General features: G+C 58.8%; 1 protein-coding gene across 5 annotated transcripts in view; it reads right to left on the bottom strand.

The window, feature by feature from the left end:
• Nucleotides 1-23,354, bottom strand: part of NAV1 (neuron navigator 1) — a 216,699-nt gene that overhangs the window by 159,600 nt on the left and 33,745 nt on the right. For 3 of the 5 annotated variants that reach the window (XM_082392996.1, XM_082392993.1, XM_082392991.1), the window contains exon 2: nucleotides 5,623-5,746. The exons of the other annotated variants lie outside the window; for them this stretch is intronic. The gene's annotated coding sequence lies outside the window, so the exon portion shown is untranslated. The remainder of the gene's footprint in view (nucleotides 1-5,622; nucleotides 5,747-23,354) is intronic. 5 annotated transcript variants of the gene reach the window in all.

The raw sequence follows: 23,354 nt of genomic DNA on the forward strand, positions 1-23,354 counted from the left end.
CAGAGACCCCAGCAGAGCAAAGGAGGACCAGAGCACCTGCCAGGCCCGGCTCGGAAGCCTGCGACATCAGTAGGAAACACGCCGTCCATGTGGATAGGACGGCGCCCGGTGTCCATCCACCAGCAGAAGGGACAGGAACACGGGCGAGGAGGGAGTCCAGCTCTAGAGTCAGGAAGAGCTGAGTTCAAATCCTAGCTCTGCCTCGTCTTGCTATGTGGCTGTAGAGAAGTTATGTAATTTTTCTGAGCCCAAAGACCTCATCTGCAAGAAGCAGTCTTAGAATGCGGTGAAGATTAAATGAGAGAAGAAAGGTGAGGGGCCTGGCACAGTGCCTGGCACCCAGCAGGTGCTCAAGAGACGGCAGAAATGGTGTTAAGAACAGCTGTCCTCCTCCCGGAAGGGAAGGAGACAAATTCACACGCTGAGCGGGACAGTGTCTTGGTGCCAGGGGAGTTGAGAGGCTGGGGGCTTCCTGGGTGGGGCAGCCCGGTCCCAGCATCCCCCAGCAGGCACGTTCGCCTCCCCCCACCGCCAAGGGCTTCGTGGGTATCAACTCGCAGTTGCCCCACTCCACAGGCAGGGACACCAAAGCACAGAGACGTACGGAAGGCGCTGGTGGTCACACAGCCAGTACACGGCGGCATCACGTAGGGCCGAGACCGTCGAGCTCTGGCCAGGGCTCTGCCTGCCCCGGCTCTGCCGCCCGCCCGCCCCCAGCCGCCCACCTTTCAGCCGGAACCATTCTGGCCCCAGGCCCCAAGGGGACAAACAGAGCTGCTGGCTCAAGGATCCAAAGACCCCAGAACCAAGACTCCCTTTGGCCTACACATGCTTCGCTCACGCTCAGAAGGAGGTGGAAGCAGGGGTGGGAGGAGCGAGGAGGGCGGTCCCCCCAGGTCTGCGGTCCCCGGGCAACATCGAGAGGCCCTGGTACTGACGGGGCAACTCCTCCCACGGGGCGTGAAGGGGCCGCGCCTGCGCGCTGTGAACGCAGCCGGGGTGCCCCTTTCAAAGGGGTCAGAATACGTAACCACAGCACTCAGAGGTGGGATGTGCCGAGAGACAGAGAAAAAAATAAATAAATACACAGAGAAGATATTTAAAAAAGGAAAAGCCTGGGAGGTGGGACTCCCGGGTGCTGGTCCCATGAGTCCACCCGGGGCTGCGAGAATTGGGGCAAATCATTTCCGTTCCCCGGTGCGTGGAGAGGGAGCAGAAGCTGCCCCTCAGGAAGAGGGGGGAAGGCAGCGGACTGGAGCGTGGAAAAGGACTCGCTGAGGCCAGCTCTGCACCGCGGAAGGTCCTGGAGGCAGAGCCACCGCCTCCTCGCCCCACCCCCAGCGCAGGTCCGGCTTGTGGTCCTAAGCGAGTTACTCGTCCTGCTCCCTCATCTGTAAAACTGGGATCTTCATCATCATCCCCATCTTATACAAACCAGGTGAGTTATTACAAGAAAATCAAGTAAGACAGTGCCTGGCCAGAAAACTCACTGAAGAAATGCTAGTTAAAGTCAAACAGATCATCAGCACAGGGTTTATCCCTGTTCTACCCAGATTTCCCACCGGAACCTGTCACCCATTCCAGTCCCAAGAACATAAACGTTTCCCTCTAAACTAAATTTCTACGTCCTTATTGAGTATCTGTGGGACAGCCAGTTTATACGGGATGGGGGTAGGAGGGTAAACAAAGTCAGACACGGTTCAAAGTAAACCTTGGGAGGTGTCCTTTCTCTGAGGCCCCTGGAAGCTGAGGTCCTCCTGCAGGATGAGGAGGGACGGCCCAGGGGCGACGTTTCCACAGGCGGGAAGGTGGGCGGAATGACCTTCGGGGGCCGGGAGCACAGACAGATCCCTGGGCTGCAGCCCTGTACCACGGGCAGGTTTCCTACCCCAACTGACATGTCCGTTCTTCCACCCTGGAACCCTGACCAGCTCCTCCCACGGCCAGACCCAGCTCGGGCCTCACTTCTGGTCGGAGGCCCAGTCTGGTCCCCAGAGGCAGAACCACCCCAGGGGACAAAGAGGTGACTGAGCGGCCACACCCCTCGGACAAACCCCGCAAATACAGTGACCCCGCTCACTCACACCCACCCATGTCGGTGCAGGGACACACACAGCTATATGCACACATGCTCTCTCACACACACACCCCACACGTGCCTACACACTTAGATGCACACACACACCCTGGCTCCGGCTTTCTGCCCTCTCTCCGCGTCCCCTGCATCGCTCCCCTTCGGCCCATTTCCCATCCGGCCGGGAGGTGAGGACACCCTCTGTGTCCTCCCGTCCTGGTCCATCTCCAGTGCTCCCGGCTCGCCGGTGGCGCTCACAGGCTCTCCCTGGAAAAGTGGGCCCGACCCCCGACTGTGTGCACACAGCTTTCATCCCGCGCATGTGGCCCCAGACCATGTCCAGCTCACACGCGGGCTACGCACGAGGAGGAAGCCAGGGGAGCATCCCTGTGCGGAGAGGAGGAAACGCGGGGCCTGGGCGCCTCCCGGCCCTCCTCCCCCCACCCACGCCCGCGCGCTGGCTCCACGAAGGACCCAAGACCAGGCGTCATGGGGGGTTCCCAGGGCTGAGGACAGGCCTGCAACACCGTTTACTAAACGTTCCTCTCTCTTGTCCAGCCTCTAGCCTCTGCCCGCCTCTCAGGACCGAGACGACAGAAGACCTGTGCTGTGGGTGGGCACTGGGGCTGCAGTAGAAGGATCTCAGGCCCCCCCGCCCCGCCTCTTGGCCTCTAGACCCGGCTTTGGACTCCAGCAAACTGGGGCGGGGCGCCATTCAGCCGGGTCTGGCCCCTGGCAGAGAAGGCGATCACCCCGGTCAGCGTGCAGAGTACAGGATGGGCAGCCAGCGGCGTCGCCACTTCCAGGGGGCATGGGCAGACTGGGCACCGTGCTGGCAGGGAGCAAGGAGAAGGGTCCGCCGGCTGGGACTTGGCGGAAGGTGGGGGGCGGGTCAGTACAGCAGCGCCCGCCTGGCTGGCTCCGGGCTCAGAGTCGGGGCCCGACTGTCCCCGAGCGGTGGGACTCAGCAATCCCCTCCCCATCTCCACCCCCAGAGCCGGGGCTCTGCCCACACCCTCGGGGATTCCTTTAGCCTGAAAACTGCAGACAGCTCTTCTTTCTGGCCAGATGGCAACAAGTTCTCACAGAAGAAAAATGGGACCGGCTGTGATCATCTCGGGCAACGTGAAATGGGTCAGTTTCCTGGCATTTACAGTGAGTGGTCAAGCTGGTGCCGAGACCCACCCAGCCCCGTCCCCGGGTCAGCTTCCCACGACTGAGCAGCTGCCTGGATCTGCTCTCCCGCAGCAACGCCGTCTCTGCTTCCCAGAGAGGGTTCTCCAGCCCTTGGGGTCCTGGCTGAGTCCAGGCTGGGTCCAGGCCGACGGGCAGGGAGAATGGAGACCCCAGAAAACCCAACGGAAGAGGGGCTTGCCCACCCCCTCAGAATCTCTCACCCATCTCTCTGGGCTGGAAGTTCTTCCCAGGGTCTAACCTCCACTCTTCCTGCTCAGGGTCCAGTTGCCTTCCTGGTCCCCATTCGGGGGACTGTTTCTCTGGCCTCTGAGAGAGAAGCCCACCCGAGCTCCGGGGAGGCCCCAAGCCGCAGCTGAAGTCTCGCGTGTGTCAGCTGGGTGGTGTTTTTTACTGATCTGATCCATGTAAACGGCTCCACTGTCAGGATCCTTGGTTCCTTTTCAATTAACCAGAGAAATGACTTAGTGCCAGTGAAAATCAATGATTTAAAACTGCCCCACAGGGACTTCCCTGGTGGCGCAGTGGTTAAGAATCCGCCTGCCAATCCAGGGGACACGGGTTCGAGCCCTGGTCCGGGAAGATCCCACATGCCTGCGGAGCAACGAAGCCCGTGCGCCACAACTACAGAGCCTGCGCTCTAGAGCCCGCGAGCCACAACTACTGAGCCCACGTGCCACAAATACTGAACCCCGCGTGCCTAGAGTCCGTGCTCCGCAACAAGAGAAGCCACTGCAGTGAGAAGCCTGCGCACCGCAAAGAATCGTAGCCCCCGCTCACCACAACTAGAGAAAGCCTACGCACAGCAACAAAGACCCAACGCAGCCCCCAAAATTAATTAATTAAAAAAAAAAACTGCCCCACAAAAACAAGAGTGGATACATGTATATGTATATCCCAATCACTTTACCGTACAGCAGAAACTAACACAACATTGTAAATCAACTATACTCCAATAAAAAATTAATTAAAAAAACCAAGCTGCCCCACAAATCACAGGGGCTGGAGGCCTCCGCTGTAAAGTGCCTCCAGGGAGCTGAGCTGGCCTGGGGAGCACGGGCAGCCCAGAGCCGAAACCCCTCCGGGGGCTCCCAGGGCCCCTGACAGGGCCCCTGTAAAGCAGGCGAGAGCTTGGGGTCCGTGTCGCGAGGGTGCAAAGGCCCAGACCCTGGGAGGTGCCCCACGACTGTCCTGCCGCACCCCGTCTTTCCCTCTCTCCCTCCCTCTCGCGTGACGCCCTGCAGGCCCGTCAGTCGCTAGAGGCCTGGCTTCCCAAGTGACTGATCAGCCTCCAGATGGGCCCCGGAGGAGAAGGTGGCGGAGCCTGGGGCGGGGAGCTCAAGGCTGACAGAGAAACTGGAGCCCACGTGGCCGGCCCCCCGGCAGCTCCGTCTCTGTCACACTCACTTCCTTCTCCTGCTCCCTCAGCTCCAGGGCTGGTCCAGGGGTGCTGGTCCAGCCAGGCAGACGGAGGGGAACCACCCAACAAGCGCCACATACTTCCAGGCCCCGAAGCCCAGGGCCACCGGGCTGGGGCGGGAGGGGTCTGGGGGATTCTGGACTGCTCTTAAATTAAGCTCTCCACCCAGAGACGCAGCCCCTTGGGGAGTGTGGGCTGGTACCCACCATGAAACACCAACCCCATGGTGGCCTTTGGAGGGGCTGGACTGCAAACCCACGTGAGGTACCAGTCAGGCCTCCTGCCTCGGGCCAGTTACACGAGCAAAGACCCTGGAGGGCGAGGGTGAGTGGGCATGGGGGGGGGCTGGTGGCAGCCTGGGAGTCAGACCCCCGGACTGGACTCCAGTGCCAAGCATCTCCCTGAGTCGTTCACGTCTAGGCCTCAGGTTTACCATCTGGAAAGTGGGGCAGGCAACTCCAGCGTGAGAGAGGAGTCAGGCCCTTCCAGAGCAGCAGAGAGAACACCCCCGCTCCTGGTGCACGACGTCCCCACGCCGGGACAGCCCCCCTTTCGGCAGCAGCACATCTGCGTGGGAGTCACGCACGGAGGACCCCAATCTCAGAGAGTGGCTGTGAGGCTCCCAGAGCTCAGCTCCCCAAGGCCCAGGGTCCGCCAGGCGCCAGCAGGCTGGCCGGCGAGCTCGCGGGAGACCCGCCCCAGCTGAAGCTGGGGGAGCCCCCTTTTCTCTCTCACTACCTGGGGGCGGACGCAGGAGCCCACACCCAAGGCCCCACTCGTGACCGTCTGTACCTCCCAGCACAGGGGCTCCGGGCAGGCTCCCCCCGCCTGGAAGGCTTGCTCAGGAGCTGGACCAGGGCCAGCCGAGGTGGGGACGCATGGGCGTTTGCACTCTTAGACCAGAAGCCCACAGCTACGCAGATCCACCGCTTACCCTGAACGACAGCTGTAACTTCTGGTAACTTTTCTGGGGCGTTGCTCAGGGCCTGGTTCTGCTATTTGTAAACCGTGTGGCTTTGTAGAAGTTACTTAAATCCTTCAAACTTTGGTTGCTTCATCTGAAAAACAAGGATAGTGACACCACGGAGCTGATGTAAAAATGAAATGAGATAATGTGTCTTAGTCCATTCGGGCTGGCTTAACAGAATATCATAGACCGGGGGGCTTACACACAACAGAACTTTATTCCTCACAGTTCTAGAGGCTGGAAGTTCAAGGTCAAGGTGCCGGCAGATTCAGAGTCTGGTGAGAACCCCCTTCCTGGTGCACAGATGGCATCTTCTCACTGTGTCCTCACGTGGAGGATGGGGCAAGGGAGCTCTCGGGGGTCTCTTTATGGGGGCACTGATCCCATTCATGACCTAATCACATGCCAAAGACCCCACCTCCTCATACCGTCACCTTGAGGGTTAGGATTTCAACACAAGAATTTTAGGGGACACAAAAATTCAATCTAAAGCAGTGTGAAAAATGCTTAGCGTGGTAGCCCAGGGGAAGTGCTTAAAAAAGGGCAGTTCTTATAATAAAAGTAACATGCTCATTAGGAAAAACTTGGAAAAATCTACAAAAATATGAAGAAAAATTCTATCCCCTACTAGCCGATACTTAGCCTTTTTTAAGTGTTTCGATTTCTTCCAGGCTTTTTACAATTCACACTCATACATATATTCACCATAAAATTGTGATGATACTATACATACATTTTACACCTTTTCGCTTACTATGTAGTAAGCCTTTTTACTTTTCATTTAAAAATCTTCAGACATTTTTTCAGAAACATACTTGTTAATTGCTGATAAACTCTTCTGTGACTGCATTAACCAAACACTGCTTAATCATCGCACCGTCACTAGCCATTTAGGTCGTTTCCAGTTTTCTACTATTTCCTGTAACACTGTGATAAGCAACCAGACCAGCTCTGCCTGAGCCTCAGATGACTTCCTCAGGCTACATTCCTGGAAAGGGGATTATTGGGTCCAAGGGGGGAATCTCATAAAAGGTCTCAGATACAAATTGCAGATCACTGTTCAGAAAGATTCATCCCACTTGTCTTCCCCCAGCAGTGTCTGAGTCACCGCATCCTTCTCCGAGTTGCCTGGTACAGCAGTGGGGGGGTGCAGCCTCTGTGGGGAGCCTGGCCTTCCTTGTGGCCACACATGCCAAGAGCTTTCACAACGTTCTCGAATAGTCAGGCCAGGCAGGGGAGCAGAACTGGAGGCAAAAGTGTGGGGCGGTGCCGTGCCAGCAGATCTGCTCCACCTCCCCGCTGAACACAGAGAAGACGACGAACCGCTCGACTTTGGGGCGTCAAGTCAGAGGCTAGGAGGAACTTTCCATCTGTGAAGAGCACCAAATACTGGGACTGGGGCCTGTCTAGTCCTGCTGGGAGGTTTGGAAGGCAGAGAATGCTCACGGCCAGGTTCACGGGCAGCATGGCAGAGGACCCGGGCCTCAGGACAGCCGTGGAGCACGCGGCAGTACCACTGAGGCGGAGCCAGCGAAGAGGGGAGATTGGTGGGTTTGCCGAGGCCCCGCAAGTGCCCTCCAGGCCCTGGGCTGGAGGGGTCTTCTGTGCACCATCCGCCTTGAACAGTAAATACTGCCCAAGCAGGCCCCGCGTGGCCGCAGGACAGGAGGTTCTGTATTCAAACATCGTTGCCCTTCTGAGGGTCCTGGGAGGCCCCGGCCATGCATCCAGGTTGAGAGTTCCTCTGCGCCCTAACTGGCCCAGGCCCCCTCCCCTTTCTTTTCAGTCCTTCCCCTTTCTGAGACCATCCCCCGACTTGCCTTGCAGGTGGGTTGTGAGCGAGCCACACGGTGACCACCTGTCAGGCCCTTGGAGACGGCGGCCAGGAGAGCCAGGGTGAGCCCCAGCCTGGGCACCTGGGGATCTAAGGCTTCCTCACTTCCTCCCATGCCTCCTCCTTCCCTCCTTTCCCTACGAGCTCCCTCCAGGCCTTTGGGGGCAGGAAGGCCAGGTGGAGGGGACGCAGCGGCTGCCGAGATCGGCCACTGCCTGGAGCTCGGCCTACCGGGAAAATCCACAGGGTTCACCCACCCACCGCCCCTGGGCAGGTGCCTGTGTGTCCAAAACCCTGTTTATGGTACCCCCGCCTCCCACTCCGGCCCTGGGTCTTAGCCTGTCCCTAAGTGCTGCTGGCTCCAGGCGTGGCCCTGTTCAGACACACCCCTCCGCATGCGCTCCTGAAACCCCCTCAGTCAAGCAGCGATTGAAAAATCCTCCCTCGTCCGCTGCCTTCCTGTACTGACCCACAGAAAGGTGATCACGGGCCCCGCCCCACTCTGTCTCAATAAAAAATGTCTGTGGCTCTCATCCTGGGCCTTTGAGAGAATCTCCAGCCCCACGTGCAGATGGTCAGCCTGGTGACTTGTCATCTCCTAGGTTTTGGTTCAGGCTACTTGTGACCCCCCTCTGGGGACCCTGAGAGCAAGCAAGTTACTACTGGCAAAACTGCACCAATGTCCTGGAACACAGGGTCTCACCACCTCCTCCTACCACCACCTAACTTCTTTTTCTCTCTCTTTTGGCAATACTTGTTGTCATGGAGATTCTAACACAATGGGGCAGGTAGGAAGCCTGTTGCTTGGCAACGAGATGCTGGAGGTACAGGATTGGCTGCCGAGGTCTGAAGGAGCAGCAAGGATGCTGAGGGAAGGTGGGAGAGTGGAGAAACACCCTGGGGGAGCACCAAGTTCGGGGCGGGGGGAGGGAAGCAGACAAGAGGACTGGGTGAAGAAGAAAAAAGGGAACACGGAACGTCCCTGGGGGCTGGGTCACCCTGTGTATTTGCTCTGGTGCCCTCAGTAAAAACAAGGCAAAATAAACACACAGTACTGTATTTTCATAGCTCTGTTTACACTGCAGCAGGATGGATGGAGATTTCAACAAAAAGAAGGTCCTACAAATCAGAGTGGGAAATGCTGCAGGAAGACCCTCTGGCACAGCAGAAAGAGCAGGACTTGAGGTCGAAAACTTGGATTTGAAGCTCAGCCCCACCCATTCCTCGATCTGTGACACCATCAAACGACAGCGTCTTAGCTTCAGTTTTCTCATCTGTCAAATGGGAACAGCAGCTTGCACCTCCCAGGGCTGGTGTGATGAGTGCCAACCAGCACGTAGCAGGAGCTCAGGAAGGGGTCGCTAGGGTCACTATGGGGGCCTTTTGTGACCCACCATTCCTTGTTCTCTTAGTCACCATCATCGTGACCAGAATGGAAAGGTTACGTGGAATGGAGAGAGCCTGGCTCCCACCGCCCAGCTGGCTTCCACCCAGACTCACGCACCTACTGTCTGAGACCCAGTCAGGCCCCCAGTCTCTCTAGGGGCCGGTTGTCCGTCCATGAAATGGGGTAATAGTCTGTCCCTTGGGACGTCATCAGGAGGACCAGATTCAAGTGGGCTCATGACAAGCCTGTGCCCATCCTGAGCACCCAGCGGGTGCCCTAAATGCCCTAAAAGCCAAGGCACCGTTCCTGAGTCCACGCCCAGGTCTGTGCTCCGAGGCGTAGAGCGTGGCCCCAGATTTTCTGTCTTCCTTCAAGGAAGGGATGGCTCAGCAGTGCCGGGTGCCCTTCCCAGCACCCCGGTCACACGTGACCCCGGAGAGAGGAGAGAGAGCGCGTGGGGGCGCACAGAAGGCGAAGCAAGGGCACATCCTCCAGGCTGATCGCCAAGCGGATGAACGTGGCCAGAACAATGGCTTCTGTCGGCAGACGCAAAGGCAGCAGCCACGGGCGAGGACAGACCACAGCCACCCCTGCACGCGTCATAGCGAGGCGGCGGGTCCAGGCTGGGACTCTCTCAGGACCGCCACACGGGCGTCTCCCAGTCACAAAAGAAGAGGAGCTCAAGGGGGCAGGGCTGACCTGGGTTACCTGGGCAGGTGGAGCCTCGGCAAACTACTGGCTGCCTCGCAGGAAGGCGACTCCGCAAACTGCTTCGGGCCCATAACGTTCTGGAGTGATTCCTGATGTCTAGCCTGAAGCCCTCCTGCTGTAATTTTCTGGTCCTGTCCTCAGAGAGCAATGCAACTGGCTGAGCAGGGAAACGGCTCGCCAGCTTCAAGGGTCACGGCCAGGACCAGGGGGGTGGGCAGACAGGTGGTCACACAGCCGCCTCGCTGTCTGCAGCTCGCCCCAGCCCAAGCCCCCAACGCTGAATCCCTCTGTGGTTTCGAAGCTGACTTTTCCAATAATGCCACAGGCATCAGAGGGATGCTGGTACCACTTCTGCTGGGCCTGAGCCAGGCTTGCCAGGCTGGGGCGGCCGTGAGTGTGGGCCGGGGGGCCTGGGGACAGCCCGCCCTCCTGGGGTAGCCCGGCTTAGAGCAGCCTCCGCGTGGGCCCTTTTCTCGGGAGGCCTCGGAAGGCCTGGCCCTGGGGCCCAAGCCTGAAGGACTCTAAGTGATTTCACGGTTAAAAAAAGGATAATTTAGAAAAGGATTAATTCAAGAACAGAGAGTTACTCTGGGTCTGACAGCATTCAGGTCTCTTTCTCCTGTGCCGGAGAAAAAAGCTGTGATTGCAGCAACAAAAGAGGTTCAGGGGAGCAGCCCTCTGACACTCGTGGCGGGCGTTATCCTTTTGGACCCTTGAAGGGTGGACGTTTGCAAAACCCTTCCCTCTGGTGGGGAGGGGAGGGGCAGGTGTGAGCCCCAGACCGGGGGCAGGGGCAGGGGAGCAATTGGTGCCCAAGCTGGGCAGGGCTCGGTGGTCCAAAGGGCTTGTGGGGACCCCGCTGCAGCTCCCATGAGTGGGTGGAAAGGGGTGCAGGGGGGCCTCCCCCACTTTAGCTTCAAGTTGGTCTGTTTTAAACCTTGGCTCTCCACGTGAGATTCCATTTAGACGATGGGTTTGAAGACTCCTCCAGTTGAGTCACTCTCTGGAGTTGGATGGGGATCGGTGACCAGTAGGGCTTTAATCAGTCTGTCTTGGACCGGAAGCTGGGAGGGGAGCCCCCCCTGGGGGTCAGAGAGCTCAGAAAGAAGGAAAGGGAAAAAGCAGGTTTACTGACTCAACTTTTGCAGAGGCCCTGGGAGGGGGTCAACCTCCAGACTTCAGGTAGGGGACCACTGGAGCTGGAGGGCGGTTATCTCCGGATCAACCGGATGCAGGAGCTTTGCCCCCGGAGGGCACTCTGCTTCCCCACGAGGATGGAGGGATCAGACACCAAAGCATGCTAACCCTCACTATTCTTGAATTTCCTGACTCATCTTTGTTCTTTTTTTGTCCCTCCCTCCACCTTTTAAAAAATAAAGTTCATATTTTGAAGTAATTTCAGACTTACAGAAAAGCTGCAAAGAGAGTACAGAGTCCCTGTGTGCCCCTCAGCCAGTTACCCTCATGCTGAAGCTTCACATATCCAGGTACGTTTGTGAAAACAAAGAACTTAACATCAGCTCATTACTGTTTAGCAAACTACAGACTCTATTCAGAGTTCACCAGTTTTTCCACCAATGTCTTTCTTCTGTTCCAGGACCCCCCGCTGCAGTTAGCTTCCCCTACATTTTAAAATTTAAATTTTCTTTTGCAAAGTCCAGCCTGTCTGCACCGTGCTCCAGGGGACGAGGAGAAGGCATCTGGGCTGCTGTCACTCGGGAGCGACGGGCGCGGGCGATTCTGGGCAGGTCACGGGCAGCAAGAAGAGCAAGAGACGGTCTCTCTCCTGGAGCTTTCCTCTGCGCGAATGGAGGTCATTCAATGGTACTAAGGCTTTTAAGGGTGACTGTGGGGTCTCTGTCCCCAAGAGCTATAGGAATGAAGTGACCATAATCACAGATTAGCTGCCTTGCTCCAGACCCTTCCCCTCCAGGGCACACAGCCTGGCCGGAGCTGCCCCCTTGGTTCCGAGCCCAGGATTTGGCCTGATTTCACAACTCAGCCTGTTTCTGAGCACAGAAGATTTGGTGATGAACAGCAGGAAGAGGGAAGCTGAGAGGGGCCTCGGCAGAATTGTTTCCAAATAAAGTGTTATTCTTCCCCTCTCAAGCTCTCCCTGGAGATGACTGTGGAGCTTAAAACCCACTAAATCTCTCTCCCTGTTTATGACACAGAGAGCCCTCCTCCCTCTGTACCTTAGCATGGTCTCTTTCAGAGCAATTACGCGAGGGGTGCCAAGAGTCAGAGCCTGCGCTAGGAAGCCTGCCTGATGGTCCCCTGCCCCTAAAAGGGGCTCACGGGAAGGGCTTTGATTTCCTAGAGACACAGATTTGTGGAGAGGAGCTCCCAAGACTGCAGCATCAGAGCAGGCCCTGAGTCCTGCATTTGGGGGGGCCGGTGCCCTGATGCAGAACTGCCAGGAAATTCACCCCCCTGTGGCAACCGTGGGCCAGGGCCTCTCGAAGCCCCCAACCAACCTGTTTTGTGCTCTGTGGCCTATGATGGGGTACAGGGCGAGGGCCCGCCGGCGAGAGACTGATGGACTCAGGTGCTTATCCCGGAATGCGGGTCACGGGGAGGTGGGCTAACGGACTTCGCAGATATTAATCCTTTGTCCCCCGTTGCCACTGAAAAGAGGGCCTTTGAAGAAAAGGAGTCCCCTTCCAGCCAGAAAGACTGGGTTGGACACAAGAAAATGACAAGGCGAGGACCCAGGAAACACTGCAACGAGGGATCCAAGAGCAGTGCGACCTTATCGTCCCAGAAGCCCCACCCCGACCCGCTGTGGGATCCTGCTTCCCGGGGGACCACCCTGGGCTGGTGAAGTCCGTGTAGGAGGCGGCCGACCAGCTGGCAGAGGTCTGCCTTGTTCTCCTCGTGGCCACGTGGGGTCAACAGAAGCCCCGACCCCAGGAGAGGGTCCAGAAGTGCTTCCTGAAGGGCAGAGCCCTCCTGATTCTAATGCCCCACCTGACGATGGTCACCTGTCCAAGGAAGGCAATGGGGTACGATGCCCCCTGGAGGGCTCTGCCGGCCCCAGAGAGACAGCACACCTGTCTCCCATCTACCCATCACCAAGCTGGAGCAGCAGAGCGGGGCTGGCGTCCTAACAGGGCCTCTACCGGCCAGCAATCAACAATCAGCAGGACGTCTGCCCTCACCTGCCGCCTTTGCGTCCATCACCCTGGCTCCACCCCTAAGGTGGGGATGCATTCGACGCATGATGAACTTGAGGTTCGGAGAGTGTGAGAGGTGGTCCAAGGTCACAGAGCTACAGCCAGGTTCCCGATTCCAGGCCAAGGATGTCCGGTCAGACCTGCGGTCCTGCCGGCTTTTCCTGACCCCTGCACCCTCGTGCCACAGCCCTAACTCAGGTCCCTTTATTTCTCACCAGGACAGACGCCTTGTTCTCCTGCCCCGCGGCTGGTCCACTCACACCATTTCCTCGCTGCAGCCACAGGACTCGGCCAAACTGTGGGGCTGACCACGACTCCCCCGTGTAATCAAACCAAGCTTCTTGGGGGCCCCGAGACCCCCCTCGACTTGACTCCTCCCATTTCCCAGCCTCACCTCCCAGCCTCTCCCTCTCGGACTTTACCCTCCAGTCTTATCATCCCCCCGCCTGCCCCTACCACGTGGCTTCAAGTCTTCCTCCAGCTAACTTCTCTTCACCCTTCCTGCTCAGCTCGGACATCGTCCCCTCCAGGAGGACCCCCGGGCCCCCTGGCACCGTCTGCACAGCTGGTTCTCTGTCTCTGTGGGTCTTGGGCTCAGCGCCAGAGCTCAAGGGATGGAGGAGCCTGAGACTCCGGCACCAGGTGCCCTGAGCCCCGCTGCTCGTCCAGCCCAGGCGGGTGGGGGGCTCCCGGGGCCCAGGAAGCCAGGCTGGGCAGGGACGCCTCACCTCTGCATGCTGAGGGGGCCATGGGGGGGGGAGGAAATGAGAGGCAATTGGGGAGGAAGCAGGCCGGGAACGTGTCCCCACTGAACAGGAAGCAGGTGGGACGCTGTGCACAGCTTCCTGAGGCCTGGGGGGAGGGGAGGAAATCTCGCCCCTCTGCTGGACCGGCTGATGGGTGCCCCCAGCTCGGCCCCCAGCCCTGTGGTCACAGCGGGAAGGGGTCTTCTCGAATCCTCCCCTCAGGCTGTAACCAGAGGCCCCCGGGGCGTGTCGGCGGTAACGTGAGGCTGTGGTCTGCACAAGGAGACTTACCCGGAAACCCCGGGTAAGCAGCTGCCTTCAGGCAGGGGCGGGAGGTGGCGGAAGGTGTGGGGAGCAGCGGGGCCGAGGCTGGCGTGTGTGGCCTGGGAAACGCTGGACGGTAGGGGATGGGCAGCAGGAGGGCTGCAGGAGGCCTGGACCACTCCCTCTCCTCACCCCCTTCACCCTCCCCTTCCTCATCCTTCCTTGCATCAAAGGCTGCTCCTCAGGGGTCATTTCCTGTCATCCCACCCCAGAGCCACTGCTCCTCTCTTGTTAAATCCCATCCCACCTGGCTGGCAGCTCTCCTGGGCGGGACCGTATTTGTGCATCGTTGCACCTCCTGCACCCGTGTACACAGTAGATGCTCAATAAATGAGGTCCAGTAGATGGCTACATGGACCAGCCTGGGAATGATGGGAAAGGACCCTCACAACCAGCCTGGTGGGAGACGTGGGCCTGCAGCTGGACCAGGCCTACCATTTGGAGGACGAATAACAAGGCCGACATTTACGGCCACTCTCCCCCTGCTCCCAGCACGGCACCTGCCTCAGCCCAGCTCATCTTCACAAAACCCAGGAGGCGGATAACCTCACCCTCTCATTTTACAGCGGAGGAAACCTGGGTCCTCAGCTACGTGGCGGGTCCAGTGGCCGCTGCAGCAGGCCACTCCCCTCCCGGTGATACAGTCAGACTAGAGGCATGAGCGATCCTCCGATGCGTTCGTGTCCCTCCCCCGGGGCCACAGGAGGTGGAGAGCAGAGCAAAGACCTCGCCCTTGCTGGTGCTCAGAACTGAACACATGCTGCTTCTCTCCCCTACCCGTCCCCGTCCCCTACCCGTCCCCGTCCCCGTGGAGAAGGAGCAGAGATCCTCTGCTGGGCGTTCCCCTTCTCTGCCTGACCCCCGACGCTGGTCTCTCAATCCCTGGGGCCGAGAGGGCGCAGTGGGCCACAGAGGGCCCCTGGGAGAGCCTCCTGCGGGCCAGGCCCCTGCTGGTTTCAGCAGGCTCCGTGCTGGACAGCTCCCAGGGCCCCGGCGGTGGGCGAGGCTGGAGCTGCCTCAGGCCTGCTGCTCTGCCTGGGCCTCTGCTCGGGTCTCTGCTGGGCCAGGCCAGCTTCGGCGAGGGCCAGCTCCCTCCCTGCTGCACCTCCCTCGCCCCACCTCTCCCGACCCGCCACGTGTCACAGGGAGAATCCTGCCGAGCCGCCCTCAGGAGTTAGGCCCACCTCCCGCCTGCCTTGCCCGCCCCCTCCCTCTGGGGGAACCCAGCGGCTCAGCCGTCCTCCCGGTGAAGGTGGGCTCGACGGAGGGCTCTGCTAGAGCCTGGTCTGACCCGGCTCCACCTCGGGCTACTGGTCCCGAGCTGTCCTCAGTTGGTCTGACCACAGACCCCTCCGCAACCGGCTCTGAAGCCTTCTTCCCGCGGCCTCACCAGACCCCGTGCAGCCTGGGCGCGGCCTCGCCTTCCCATTCTGGCGGCGCCTCCTCCCTTCCTTTCTCCTGGGTTGTCCCAGGAGCCCCAATCTTCCAAGCTTGGGGGCATGAGGCATACAGCGTGGCAGAGAGGAGCCCCGCCGGCACAGTGCCGGGGTGACCGCCCGGGAGGGCCTTTTGAGCCGCCTGTGGGGCCGGTGTGTGTGGTCCCATCCCCGCAGACAGACCAGACCCCCGGGCTCCCGGCTCCCGGCCTCTCAGGATGCTCGTGCACTTGGTCTCTTCTCCCACCTGCTCCCGGGGTGGTCCCACTACAACGACCCGCGGGGCCAAAAGTGAGACTGAATACCCGCTCGCAATTCATCTCCATCCCGGGAGCCTCCGCTGGCCCCAGGCCCCTGCCTCTCCCGCAGCCAGGCTGGAGCAGAGGCAGGAAGGGCAGGGCCGGAGGGGGCGGCTGGGAGTCGGGGAGGAGCCTGCCCCGGGGCCCCTGGGGTCCCCAGCCTGGCGGAGAGCGGAGACAGCACCCAGGCTCAGGCCACGCTGCCTGCCCACCCCCACCGGAGTACCAGCAGAGGCCCTGTCACAGAGACTCACTAAAGACGGCAAGCACGGTGCACACCCGGCACACAGAAGCCAGAAGAACTGCTGAGACAAGGAGGAATCAGAAGAGAACGGGGCCAGCAGGTCCCCAGCACTTGGATAAGCTCTCGATTCTGGATTTGGTTCTGCAAACCTCTGGCTCATCTGTGTCTAGGCAGTGCCCTGGGGCCTGACGAACTGGGGAAAAGCTGACTAGCGCCAAAGACGACAGTGGTCCAGGTTGTGGAGCCTGGGGTCCCCGGGCTGGGGGAGAGCAGAGGTCTTAAAATTTAGGGGCCTGCAGCTGCCCCGCGCCCGCCCCCTCCAAGGGAGGGGAAGTTGTCTCCGGCCTGGAGCAGACTGAAGCTTGGGAACCAGCGTCGCCCCAACCTGCTGACAGGCATGGTGGGACTGATGGATGAGCTAGGCCTGCGCTGGAAACTGACCACAGCTGGGAAAGGCGTCAGGCACTGAAGGCCTGCGAGAGCCAGGTGCGGTGGGGGTGATTGGACACCTCTTTCCCCGGCCCACGCTGAGCCGCTGAGCGCTTGGTCGCAGCCCCTACTCAGCCCCAGAGACCCAAATTTCCGCCTTCCGAGGGACCCACCGCTCGGGGCTTGGAGACGTCTTTGTTGTGTTTGTCCACAGAGACCCCTGGTGATGGGGAGGAGGGTGAGGGGACATGGCCCCTAGCTGAGAACAGCAGCCTCTGAGAGTGACGGGGCCACCCACGGAACCCAGTCGCCACTGGACTCGCGCCTGGGCTGCAGGTGCTGCTCCGATGGGAGATAATGGCCCCGGGCCACCTGCCCCTCCAACAGCGAGCCTCCGTTTGGCCATCTGGGCCACAAGACCTGGCTCAAACCAACCTCACGTCCTGTGGACACAACCATTTGCCTCATCCTGCCACTCTTCACGACTCAGCCTTTAGAGCACGATCCTAACACCGCCTCTTCCAGGAAGGCCCCCATCCTTCAATTCCTGATCCCCACTCACTGTCGACCCCTCACAGCCACTAAAGGGACAAGCGAGCGAGGCGTGGCCTGCAGAGCACCGGCCTGGTGGTCAGGGGACCCTGCTGTGTGCTCTAGGGAAGCCCTTGCCCACTCTTTCCTCTGCTTCCTCAGCAGCAAAGCAAGGAGCTGAGCCAGGCGCCCTCCAGACCCCACTCTAGGCCTGGCGGTGGTTTGCGCCTCCCTCCCCGTGTCCCCACCTTTGCAAAGTGACCGTAGGCTTTCTCAGGGCAAGGCCTGTGTGTCTCCCTCAAACTCTGATCCAGGGTTGTGTCGCCACTGCTGGTTCCACCAAGATTTGTTGACGGCGGATGTTGGGGGGGTGCGTGCGGAGCAGAGGGGGCTGAAGGCAGAGGAGGGGCGAGGCAGGCAGCGTTTGGAACAGTAAAGGCCCAAACCTAGAAAGCTGGCTTCCCACCGGGTGGGGCAGCTTCCCACACCTCCGGGCCCTCCCCCTCCCCCAGGGGGAGAGGAGGTGGGGCAGAGGGGGGAAAGGAGCTCAGCCTGCATCTAAGGTTTCGCCAAGCCCTGCCTCATCTCACTCCAGATCGTGAGTGGCGTGTTGGTGAGGGAGGTGGACATTTGGGGCTCTGGGCCTGAGTAGGGGCTGCAGCTGGGAGCTCGGGGATGGCGCTGCCGTTCCAGTCTCCCCACCTCCTGACTCAGCTTTCTCACTCTCTCAGACCTCGCATGGGGGTGGGGGGCGCTGAGAGGGAGGAGCAGGAAGGGGGATTCTCGGCCACAGGGAACAGCGCACCTGGGGTGGGCCCCTGGGGTGAGGCTGTGGGTCTCCTACCCAGAGACCAGCACTGAGGGCAGCAGCAGAGCTGCAGAGATTTGCATATATCTGCATACATTTGTATGTGCTTATTTCCCCAGTGCCAACCCGCTCCCCATGCCGCCCCCCCTTGATGCCAGGCCTGCTCAGCCCCTCCCCCAGGCGGGAGCAGCGGGGGCCCACCTAGCCATGACACTGAGAGGCTATGCAAACAGCCCTTTCCCTCCCTACCACCTGACAAAGAGGCCCTCGGGCACACTTCTCCTTATGGGACCAACCCGTCACTTGCTGCTAAGGGGTGACAACCACGCAGCAGCCTCGCTGCTCTGCCTCTTTGTTCCCAGGCGACCCCCTGGTGCATTGAGTGGAGGAGAAAATCCAGAGCATAGAGCCAGAGAGAAGCCTTAGGGATCTTGGAATCCAACAGCCCGTCTTACAAGGCAGAAAAGGAGCGGGCTGGGTCCTCATTCTCAGGGCTGGGAACTCAGCCCCATCGTCCTCCTCAGAGCAAAGTACATTCTAGTGAGAAGAGAGGTGATGAAGAAAAAGACAGGAGGCAGGCTGGATGGTGCTGAGGTTGCAGAAAAAGGAAGCAGCAGAAGGGCACCAGGAGCGCCAGGTGGAGGTGACGTTGCTGCCGTGAAGACAGTCACCGCCGGCATCGTGGGTGAGCCAGTCACAGAGTCAGAGCTGCGGTCAGGCCCTGGACTCCTAGCTCCGCCCAGGACCACAGGACCGTCCAGCCTCACCCCTTCCTTCCCGGTGCCCGGCCACGTGCTCAGCTGAAAAGGTGGAGGGAGGCCTGCCTGACAAAGCTGATGAGCTTGAGGCCCGGCCCAGCCCCGGCTCTGACCAGACGCTCTGCCCTGGCCCCCAGCTGACCCCCAACCAAGCAGCAGTCCCCACCCCCCTGCACACCCTCCCCGCTGGGCTCGGGCACCTACCACCTGAGTCCAGAAAGGCAAGGCTGCGGTTGCCGGGGCCAGGAAGCAAGGGATCAACAGAAACTTTCTGAAGAGCTGGAAATGTTGTAAATCATGCTTGTGAAGGCGGTTAAAGGGCTGTATCCGTCTGTAAACGCTCGCTGGGTTTCATTTCCTGTAAACCGTACCTCCGTAAACCTGCACACATACTAAGTCAGGCAGGGCCTCACTCCTGGGGACATTTTAGGCTGGAACTAGAGGCCGCAGGTGCCTGGAGTCGCAGGCTGCTTGCATCCCTACCCGTCCTTTACTAGCGACATGGCCTTGGGCGCTACTAACCCGGCCTCGACTCTCACTTTCTGATCTGTGAAGTGGAGACACTGACGTCCTCCTTATAGGGTGGCTTTAAGGAAGAAGCTGTACAACTTACACTTGGTGATGATCCCATAGCATGTGCTCCAGTAATAACAACAACAAGTGTTTTCTTCCTTGTTTTACATATATTAACTCATTTAACATCACAGCAACCCTACAAGGTACTAAATATTATTATCCTCATTTCCTAGATGTCTATTTCTCCTTTACTTCTCTGGAAACTGGGAATTCTCAACCTGTCCCCATCCAGTTCTCTTGGGTACGCACCAAGTAGAATTGCTGGGTCAATTGGCGTCTCCATGTTTAACTTTTTGAGAAATTGCCCAACTGTTCTCCAGAGCAACTGCACCATTTTACGTTCCCACCAGCAATGTATGAGGGCGCCCATTTCCCCACATTCTTGTCAACCCTCGGTGTTTTCTGTCTTTTTGATGACAGCCATCCTAGGGGCTATGAGGTGGCATATCACTGTGGTTTTAATTTGCATTTCCCCGATGACTAATGATGTTGAGCATCTTTTCAAGTGCTTGTTGGCCATTTGTACGTCTTCTTTGGAGAAATGTCTATTTAAGTCTTTTGCCCATTTAAAAATTGTTATTTGTCTTTTTTATTGTTGAGTGCAAGAGTTCTTTATATATTCTGAATACTGAACTCTCGTCAGATACATGATTCGCAAACCTTTTCCCCACTCTGTGGGCTATCTTTTCACTTTCTGGATAGTGTCCTTTGAAACACCAAAGTTTCACATTTTTTTTTTAAACTCTTTATTGAATTTGTTACAATATTGCTTCTGTGTTTTTATGTTTTTGGTGTTTTGGCCATGACGCACGTGGGATCTTAGCGCCCCGACCAGAGATCGAACCCGCACCCCCTGTATTGGAAGGTGAAGTCTTAACCACTGGACCTCCAGGGAAGTCCCCAAAGTTTTAAATTTTGATCAAATCCAATTTACGGATTTTTCCTTTGGTGCCTGTGAATAAAGAATTCTGTGGAGAATTTCTACGTTAATGCGGATGGATATTCCAAGAGGCAGATGGACTTGACTGCTTTTGCAAACTGTAGCTGACCACAGGGACCCACCCGTGTGCCCCCCCTCACAGGACACACTCTGAGATGTGCGGCTCCCAGGCTCTCATGCTCCACAGAAAAGCCCTCGGCAAAAGATGAGGCACCACGAATCCAGAACCCTCAAACCTGGGGCATCCAGCCCAGGGCCCGACTTCGGGGAGCTGCTCAGAGCTTGAGAGACGGGGTGGGGGGTAAGAGCGGGGCCCCCGACGGCGGTCCCAGTGCGGAACCCGGTCAGGGAGCATCGTCTTATCTGCTGGGCTTGGCGGGGAAGGGCTGGGGAGGCGGGTGGGAGGAACTCAGTCAGCTGCTTCCAGAGGGAGGACTCTAGGCCTGCCTCTCACTCTTCTGAGCTCCTCAGTTTGCAGATGCAGGGGCTCTTCCCCCCACTCCCTCCCTCCTGGGACTCCAGGGTCTGGGCTCCCTGCCAGCCAGCCAAGAGCTTCCTGGACCCCCTCCAGCCCTGTCTGCTCCAGACTGTCCCCAGACCCCTCTCTCTGGATGACTCAGGAGCAGACTAGCCATCTGTGCAGAAGGTCCAGGATCAGGACCTTGGTGAAGCATCCGAGCTGTCCCAGCCTGTCAGCCGACCGATGGGTAAGCCCAGGCCAGCTTCTGTGGGCTCAGGAGATTCTAGAAACGGGCCCAGGAGGGGTCTCAGCGGGCGGCAGGGGGCTCTGCTGCCCACAAGCTCATCCCAGCCTGGAGCGGCTGCTGATTTAACAGCTGTGCTCCATCTCTGGGCTCAGTTTACCCAGATGGCAACAAGAGTCCGATGCCTGAAGATTATATAAACTCTTTTATTTTACTTTCAGGGTCTGCACACACATCTCAGGCCATCTCTCAGTCACGCTGGAGACCAGAGGGAATGTGGTTCTTTCTCATTCATTCTTTCCTGGACATACCATGATTCCGGAGAAGTTAAGGGGTCCGAATTCAGACCCCTTTGTCTTAAGTTAGGTCACTTCTCCCTCTGCGTTCAGCCCCGTCTTGTAAGGAGTCATTTAGGCGGGCAGCCCTCTTAATACACGGGGTCATGGAAAGAGCAATGGCTCTGCAGCCTCATCAACGTGGATTTCAACCCAGAGTCCTCTGTGCACTGGATGTTTGGCCTTGGACAACTTATTCGATCTCTCTGAACCTTATTTCCTCACATTTAAAATGGGAAAAATGATACACGTGCAAGTCCTGGCACATGCTAGGGGTTCAGTAAATGCTAATTTCCTTCCTTCTCAAATTGTGTTGTATAGAAGAAATCATCGTGGGTAATGGGATTTCTCAGTTGGAAAGGATCTCGGAGGTTATCCAGTTGGATTCCCTAATTTTTCAGAGGAAGAAACTAGAGCACAGAGAGATTAAGCGACTTGCTGAAGGACACACTGAGACGCGGGGCTGCAAATCCTATTAAATTCAAATCCCTTGGGCAGTTCAAGGTCTCAGCCAGCAGATCCCCCGGCACGAGCAGCTCTGGTCATCAGGCCATGTACACGCTTCATCTAGAAGCACAGGGTCTCGACTACAGGAAGGACTGTTCGTACACGACTGGGTAAGACCTGGGACGTACACAGTTACTCAAGGGAGCCGACAGCTCAAGCAGCTTCCCGGGCAGAAGGGCGGGGAGGAAAGCGTTCCCAGGGCTCAGAGAAGGTCACCTGTCTGCCCAAGGTCACCCAGCGAGGCTGTGACAGAGCCCTTCCCATCAGCCCCAGCTGCCTGCGGAGCTGGCTCTCCTAGGACCAGAGGGTCCCGACGACAGCTGGGAAGGGGTTAATGCCAACCTCCACCGGCCTCTGCAGGTGCTGCTCCGGAGAGAAAGCCCTCAGCAGAGTCTGCAGATGATACAGCAGGAGATAACGAGCTTTCTGTCTTAATTGCAGCCGAGGAACAGGCTGGGCTTGTTGGTGGCTTGGACAATTAACACAGCAGGGCACCGGGATGCTGGGTCCTGGCAGGGGCCTTGCCCCACCAGGCCCTCTCCAAGCGCGGGGACCAAGGCCATTGTCCCCACACGGGTGAGCTGGGTGCAGCGGGGGCCAGGCCAGGCAGAGAGGAGCCCCAGGACGCCCACATGGGCTGGCCCCGCCCAGGCCTCGGCGGGGGAGATGCTGAGGTAGGTGGCACACAGGCTCCAAAGGCTGGGCAGACGGGGAGCAACCAGCACTGGAGCTTGACATCAGGAGTGGGTGTGAGTTTGAACGTCACGAGGGGAGCGGCTGCGTCTGGGGTCGGGTCCAGCTTGTTGAAGGTGTCGAGGGCTAGGCCCCGGGTCACCAGGCCGGGTGGACATGGGCCTCGGCTCCTTCCTCGAGGTCACCGATGCTCTCCTTGGCCCCTTCCAGAGCACACTTCCCCTCGGGTCATCAAGCCCTCAGAGGCCCCAGGCGCTGCGGAGGACTCCCTTCTTGAGCCCCTTGGGCCCCGGGCCCTGCTCTTTGCCCCTGCTCACCCCACACTCTTCCCCGTGTGTGGCGGGGGACGGCCGAGTCCTGCAGGGGCCTAGCCCGGGGTCCTAAGCTCCGGCTCCTGGCTGAGTCCTGCCAGCGCAGCCCTGGCACCGGGGTCCTCTCTCCCTCCCTCTCTACCTCAGGACGCAGCTCTGGCAGCACTTGGGTGGCCCCGGCCCCTGCCCGACTGGCCCTCTGGTTCCACAGGCGCCTGGTCCTCCGGCCGGCAGTGGAAGCCACTTCCTCCTCTGTTTATCCCTCACAGAGCGGGCTCCCCGCGTGACGCTTTCCTCTTGGAAACATGGAAGGTGGTCCTGGTAAGACTGATCCAACCTCGCCAGGGCCCTGCTCTGACCTTCCCCGTCCTCCTCCGAAACGTGGTGGCAATGCTCTGGATCTTCTTTCAAGTCTCAAAGCCTCCATGATTTTCACTCCCAGCTCCACGTGACGATCCCAACCCCATCCCTCTCTCCGGCTTTAACGTCTCTGCTGAGACACGTCTGCCGTCCTCACTGGGCTGTTCAGACTCTCCAAACCCAGCACGTCCACAGCCGGACCCATCCCCTTCCCTCTCGTCCCCTCTCAAAGCCTGATCTCCTTCTCTCAGCTGGGGCTCCCCTCCTCCTGCCTCCGTTCCACCCTGCAAATCTTGTCTCCTAAATATCCCTCGAGGTCATCCCTGCGGTCCACCTCCACCACCGCTGTCCACGTCCAGCCCTCGCTTGAACCCTAACAGAACCCCGCTTGCTGCCCTCTGCACTTCCTGTGTCATCCCTTCCAGGATGACTGGCCAGGAATACAAATCCGACTGTATCACTTCATGCTTAAACCTTCAGGTTAGCAGAGCACACAGTGCGCTCTGTGGTTCCGTCCCCACTCCCTCCCTCCCTCCCTCCCTCCCTCCCTCCACCAGCTTTCTGGGTTTCCTCACAGCCCTCCCTTCCAG

This window comes from Balaenoptera borealis (assembly GCF_965194805.1).
Source record: "Balaenoptera borealis genome assembly, chromosome: 1".
Classification (NCBI taxonomy): domain Eukaryota; kingdom Metazoa; phylum Chordata; class Mammalia; order Artiodactyla; family Balaenopteridae; genus Balaenoptera; species Balaenoptera borealis.